Here is a 7304-nt window from a genome sequence, read left to right on the forward strand (position 1 = left end):
TGATATAATAATATATAAATGTGACAGTCAAAAGTCATCTATAGTTTGGGTTACTGGAAACAATGTGGTTTATGATTGCTTGGTGTTAAGGAACTCAAAAGGAGCTTTAAAACCACAGGTGCACACATACCACAAATGTAAACATATATGAAGACATTCTGCTTTCATTTTTTGTCTTAATGTGAAAAATAGCAATTATTTTTCCATTCTTCTTCTTCTTTTGTTCCTTTGTTTTTTCCTCTCTCCATAACTTCAGTCAATTCCTTGTCGGCTGAACATCAACTGTCAGAAAGCCCAATATCTATGATATCTTTAGGTTTCTTTCTTGACAAACATTGTCATCTGACAGCATTTTCCTAATTCATTGCATAAACAAACTCCCAAAGATTACAGTCTGATTTGTATGCATCTATGATGGGATCACTAGGTTTCAAAATACAAAGTGGTTAATTTCTAAAAACAGTTCCATGTACATCTCATGTTCATGCATCTCACTATGGAAGAGATACACAACTCATGTTTTACCAGAGGTATGAAAAGCTGCCGTGCATGTCCCTCACACATTCACATCCACTGTGAGAGCATAACGCCAAAGCTATCCTCACAGGAGAAGACTGGAAGTTTTCACTTCTGATTTTAATCTAATTACTGTTCCCCATGACATCTGAATTTGGGGAACTGTGGTTTGTCTAGTTAGTGAAGAAACCAGGATCTGAAACCACAATTTGATCCCAGTTTATTCTCACAACAATAAACCAGATTCCATTCCCTTATCTATACCTCTGTTGTTCTACAAATTGGCTCCTACCCCCCACTATATAAATCATCAGGGCTGACCCAAGTTTAAACATACAGGATTGCCACTGCCAGGCTCTTCAGTTACCTTTCCTTACAGAAGTAAACATACACCATAGGCCTCTCAAGCTCAAGGCCTTCAAATATTTGTTGAACCAAACAAGAGCCCTCAAAAGCAGGACATTGCAAAGGATGTACTGAAAATGCAGTAAGCATTTTATGCTATCCTTTTCTAAGGGCATTTCAAGGCTCCCAGAAGTCTCAAGTAGAAAAATATTTGGCTTTTGCCATATCCCCAAAGATTCCATCCCTTATTGTAAAGTGGAACTGCTCCCTTTTAATATACTTATTAAATTGTTTAGGATCTCAATACAGCCTTATGGTTCTGCCCTTTTATTCTACAAAAACTAGGTTGACCCAAGGAGTTAGATCTTCTATTTTTGCCCCCACTGTCAAATGCAGTCACCTTGTCTAGTTCCGCTTTCAGCTTATTTTTTAAGGCAAGAGGAATCCTCCTTCAAGCATGAATGGTGGGAGTGTTTGATTCAATTAGGTCTGTATTATATTCATTTGAGAACTTCCCTATAACATGAAATACATCTGCTCACTGCTCCTATGATGCTGGTAACTTGCTGATTAACAGCATCTAATCTTTATATAAACTGATATAGACAGACAGACAGACAGATAGATAATTTGTGTCTAATTTTCCCATTCACATACACCAGTAGTTGGAATGAGCTCTAAGCTTAACTTTCTCGTTCTCTAAATACAAAAGTTAAATTTTATTCTACCAAACAATTAATTCAGGGATCCCATTAAGGCTGCAATCTGAAATATATTTACCAAGAAGTAAATCACAATGACTCAGTAAGATTTACTTCAAAGAAAACATGCTTATTATGATTGGATTGTTAATTATGCTCCAATACCAATAGTTTAAATGTTACCATGCCTCTAGTTGCTACAGAAATAATAAAAGGGAGTGGTATCTTTTCTTCTTGCAACATGCCAATTAATTTCCCCCCCTTTTCTCCACTGCTGCTAGTAATCTTATCCTTGTTTACAGCATGCACATGTTTATTGTGTTGCGCACGCTAATCCCAGTGACAAAACTTATTGTGTCCTTTGAAATTACTGCTGCACTTTTCATATGCTGGGCATTGCAGAGAGTTGTAATTGCCTCCACAACTTTTTAAATGTCTTCTGGCAGGGTGCACGTTGCTCTAGGCTGTTTCTGCATTTCTTTATTTGTTGGTGATCTTTCAATCCTGTCTACTTCTACTAAATCTGGTCTTCCTGCCAGCTTTTGCGGTCCACTATTTGTCACTATAGAAGTCTGACTCCACAACAACGGCTGCTTCTGGACAGACAGTTCCTAGAGCCACCAGTGAAAAGACATTGCACAGCTATACCGTCTTTTCCTCCTTAATGTTCTTTTGTGTAAAGAAAAACGATAGAAGTAGTAGAAAAATATGGGGGAAGTTAAAAGTGAAAGATAATGTTGTAAAATTCCATCAATGAGGCTAGATGATTATACAATAAATGCTCCATCTGAAAGCAACTAAAGCCAGTTACAACCTTCTCTATTGCCCCACCCCCACCCTGTCCCCATATGCAAGTTATACCTTTCAAAATCCCCAGTTCTTTTTGGAATGTGATGTTCTTAAAAAAAAAATTATCACTGGATCATCATTTTGTTGCTCTTGTTTCTGGGAGTTGCAAATTCCTGTACACAGTTAGAGGCTCCTGCCCTGCAGTATTCAAAAAGATGTTTACTTCTGTTGGTCTTGTTTCTCTGCAGCTCCACTGGTCTCCATGTAGAACAGCCTTCCCAACCTGGTGCCTTCCAGATGTGTTGGACTACATGGCTGGGAGTTGTAGTCTAACACATCTGGAGAGCACAAGATTGTGGAAGGCTGAGGTGGAAACTGAAATTTTGTTTAAATCTCTTCAACTCTTCAGATGCATTACTGCTTACCTTCAGCTCTTCAGGGACTCTGAAGTAGGGATGTTGGAGAAATCCATTTGAGGGGTGGAGTCTGATGAGTTTTCCTAGGCTCAGCCCCCAGGACTTTTCCCGCTGTGGCACCCAACTCGATCTGCCTAGAGTTGGGCCAGTTCACAGATTTTCCGGGACTTGTGGGCATTTTGGGGGGGGGTGTCCTAAAATTTACGCAAATTTCTGAGCAATTTGCACAAATTACACCTGGCTTTGTATAATTTGCGCAAATTTGGAATACTTTGCACAAATTGCAGAACCTTCCAAAAAATGTGCAAAAAGGTTCCCAGAGTTTGGGGAACAGCCCATAGCTCAGCTCACAGATGCAAAGCAAGTTGTACACACCACAGAACTCCACTGAGCCAAAAAAGAACCAGCTTTCCCAGCAACAGACACTCCTACTCTCAAGTGCTCCATTTCTCCTTTTATTCAGATCTTGTTGTGGAGCTGTACTCTTTGCCTATATTGTGTGTGTTCTGTAGTAAGTGATGCCAGATGCAGGAAGATCCAACCAAGGTAGGTTTATTTAACATAAACAATGAGAGAAAAATAAAATATAACCACTCATCAACTATATGGGCTCCTCCTGTTCCATTAAATAGCTAGTGAGTTTTCTGTGAAATCCCAGGTAACTATGTCAATGTGATGTAATGCATTGCATTTATATCCTGCCCTGTCTTGCCCTTTTAAGTCAAGGCAGGGTTGCTAGGTGGTCTTTCATTTAAGCACTGACCAAACCCAGATTTGCTAGTTGTTACATCACATGCCTTGGGACCACGGAAATTAAGTCTGACCTCTCTTAAACCTGTATCACCACATCTCCGCAGGGAGCAAAGACTGAGCACTTGTTGTTATTTAAAAAAATACTAAGGGTGGTTCCAGAGAGATAATTCCTAGCACTAGCAATCAAAAGTTGCATTGTGCAACTATTCTGTATTTCCCTCCTTAATAATTTTTTTCTGGTAAGAAAAAAAGGATGGAAGAAGTGGTGGAAAACACGGGAGGGTTAGAAATGTAAGATTACATAATCTGGACCTCCATTAAATTCTGTGAATGAGGCAGAGCAATTGCACAATAAAAGCCTCATATGGAAGCATCTTAAGACAAATACTACAGCCCATCTGTTGACAATAACATTTATCTTCCCACCATTACTATTCATTTTTTTAATCTATAAATGTAAGAGTCACCTTTAGGCCCAAATAGGGCTCCCCAAGGCAACTTGCAGTTAAAATGTGCAACAATTTAAAAACTGTAAACTATTTAAAAAACTTTAAAACAATTTGAAAACTTTAAAACAGCACCAACAGCAGAAATTGGGACCAGAAGAGAATTTTTAAAACAGCTAGTAGAGCCCAGAGATTTAAAATAACAAAAAGTCAAATGGAACAAAGTTTTTTAACACCCCACCTAAAACTGAACAAAGGGGCTAGCCTAAGGATGCAATCCAATGGAGACAGCCAGCAGCCTCTGAAGTTGGAAGTTGCTAAGCATCCAATGGAGGGTGGCTGGGGCATGGAGACCATCCTTGCCTCTGCACTCTGGCCGCCCTGCATTTTTGCTAGATGGGTGATTTGGCCGTCTAGCCCCAGTGCTTCCTAGCGCGAGGGAAGGGGGCTGAGGTGTGCATAGAAAGCTGTGTAATGCATTTTCCCCAGTCTCTGCCCCACCCCCGGGACTGCTCCCTTTCCCTCATTCGCCACTCTCCGTGTCCAAGCATGAAGACGTAGCCAGAACCACGTTAGCTATGAGGGGGAGTGGGGCTGTGGTTTCTGGACTCTGAGGTGGGAGGCCTGTTTCCGACCTCAGATGCCAGAAACCAAACAATCCTATGTCCCCCCAGATAGTGACTAGGGGTAATAGGATTGCTCTCCCTTAAGAGCCTTAATTCCTAAGATGTAAGACTTCCAGTCTTAATTCAAGAACATAGAAAGTTATGTCCTTCATGTCTTCAATAAGCAGTCTGATAATTGGACATTATTAGGGTTCTTTCTTTGATCTGACCCAAAGCCAAAAAGTGTTGTTTTTCCATGGACCGCCCTCACAACCCTACTCTAACATAATGTTTATTATTACTATGACAAGCAGCACAGGTTATATGACTCTTCACTACCACTACACTGTTTGGAAAAGGCATGCCAGCAATCTTTTGTATGTGGCAATGTAGGTCTTACATGCACACTGCGCACATACTCACAGAGTGCGCTCATCAGACTGAAATCGTTTTCTATTTTAGGGTGCAATCTTAATGCACACTTATCTGGGAGTAAGCCACAGCGAACAGTATAAACGTGCATAGGATTGCACTGTTAGAAACATATCACACGCAGCTAGGTCCCATATCTCTTGCAACCACATTGAAACATTAGGAACTGTTGGTTGTTTTCAGAACCTTGTACTACATATGCTAGAAGCCACTCTAAATTTTAAAGGACTGCTGCCCCATTGAAACTGAAAGTGTGAGAGAGCTGTGGCTGGTTCTCACAATGTAGCTCATGGAAGACAAGTTTTGCTGCCATTTCTGTCTGCTGGGTTCTTCAAGAGCTTTTTCTTCCCTGCTTTCTCATAGCCTCTACATGCACTGACTTTCAGGATTTTTGATGGTAGGAGAGTGGTACAGAACAGTGTTTGCAAGAGCCAATATGTTGCTGCAGGCAAAGGTCTTTTTGACCTAAGTGCCAGATAGGATGGTTTAAAAAGAACGGTACATGTAGTGATCACACTGACCTTATTTTCACCACATCTATTCATAAATTGTTTCTCATAGTCACTCACTCTGCAGGATATTAATCATGCAAGACAGCTACTGGTGTTTCCACTTATTTGAAACATTTTCTGATGTCTTTGCTGTGCCTCACTCAACACAGTCATAGAAAGGACTGACATAAAAATGTATCTCTTTAAGGAACAGCACATCTCAGGTTTTCAGTGGGCAACAACTGCATACCTTTCAACACCTGACAGAGAAAAATAGGGAAAATGGATTTGTCAAGAGAAAGGAGTGAGGAGCGTGATCAATCAACAGAGAAGATGACGGGTAGAGCATCCTCCATGCTCACAAAATGTCCCTTTGGGTTTTTTTCTCCCTGTACCACAGGTAGGAGAACCACCAGTGGCAGATTTCTGTCCACCCGGGTACAAAGCACCCCCCCCAGGTACAAAGTGCCCCCCCCCGCAGTGCTCATCTGTTGGCGGAGGCCAGCAAAAAGGCACCAATGTACCATCCTAGCCCCCTCCAGTTATTATTTTATTTATTTATTTCATTTCATTTCTATACCGCCCAATAGCCGAAGCTCTCTGAGCGGTTCACAAAAATTATGAGTATAAGGGGGTTACGATTGTGCTCTGCACCACCATAATAATTTCAAAATTCAGTATTTGCTATAACCAGAAGATAAAATTTCAGTGTGCACACCACAAATGTCAAAATTGGTATTAACAGCATTTCACTTCCAAAATGCTAACCTTTCAGAATTTTAGGAGAGACTGTCAGGGGAGGGGCTGCAACAGAGCACGTGCCTTGTATGCAGAAGGCCCCCAGGTTAAATCCCTGGCATCTCCAGCGCAAAGGAGATCAAATAGCAGGGCTGAGGGAGACCTCTGTCTAAGGCTTTGGAGAGCTGCCACCAATCAGAGCAGGCAATGCTGAGTTTGATGGATCAGTGGTCTGTCTCAAACTGTGCAGCTAGACAGAGTGTTAAAACACAGGAGGAGGACTATACCATATGTACAGCTCCTGTTTCCTCACCATTTATAGAAGTTGGAGTGCATTAAATAAACATTTAATGTATGCAATATTTTTCAAAACATTAAATTAGCCTTTAAAGGTGCAATCCTATGCATGTCTAGACAGAAAAAACAGTCCCACAACTCCTAGCATTCCCCAGCCAGCATGTAGGGCTTTTTTCTGTCTAAACATGCACAGGATTGCATCCTAAGACATCCAGTGTGATTTACTGTGTCAAGCGAAGATGGGGAAGACCTGGGTTCACATGCCCACTTGGCCTTGAAGCTCATCAGCTGACTTTGGGATAGTCACTAATAGTAGCATCTCTCAGCCTAAACTACTTTAGGCTGTAAGAATAAACTGGTGAATCAGTGTGTGGCAGGGAGAACCATGTATGTTACTCTGAGCTCTTTGGAGGAATGGTGGGATAGAATAATAAATGAACATGTACTAAGTCATGGCGTTTACCCTTGTTAAGTAAGAACACTTTAAGGAGCAACCCTAGGTTCCTGGGGAGAGCAGCTGAAGGGCTGTTTGATGCTACAGACCTCCCTTTCTGCCCACAGAAAGGGAGGTCTGCTACTAGAGGCCTCCCCCATGCTGTGGCAGAAAGCTCCATCGCAGTACCGCCCTCAGCACTTCATGAGCAGTTGGGCCAAAAGCGGGGTGTTCCAGGGTCATCGAGGGCATACTGGATCCAAAGCCCCCTCATTCCCCGACACACCTCCGGAAAGGCCAGAAAAGTATGCCAGCCCTGGAGCTGGTAAACCGATTTTCCCT

The 7304-nt window shown here is 41.7% G+C and overlaps 1 protein-coding gene across 3 annotated transcripts in view; it reads right to left on the reverse strand.

Annotated features, from left to right (window-relative positions):
- HIPK2 (homeodomain interacting protein kinase 2) overlaps positions 1 to 7304 on the reverse strand; it is a 214092-nt gene that overhangs the window by 91475 nt on the left and 115313 nt on the right. The window lies entirely within an intron of this gene.

Source organism: Heloderma suspectum, chromosome 7, assembly GCF_057233095.1.
Source record: "Heloderma suspectum isolate Gila_16-S chromosome 7, 16-S_ref, whole genome shotgun sequence".
Classification (NCBI taxonomy): domain Eukaryota; kingdom Metazoa; phylum Chordata; class Lepidosauria; order Squamata; family Helodermatidae; genus Heloderma; species Heloderma suspectum.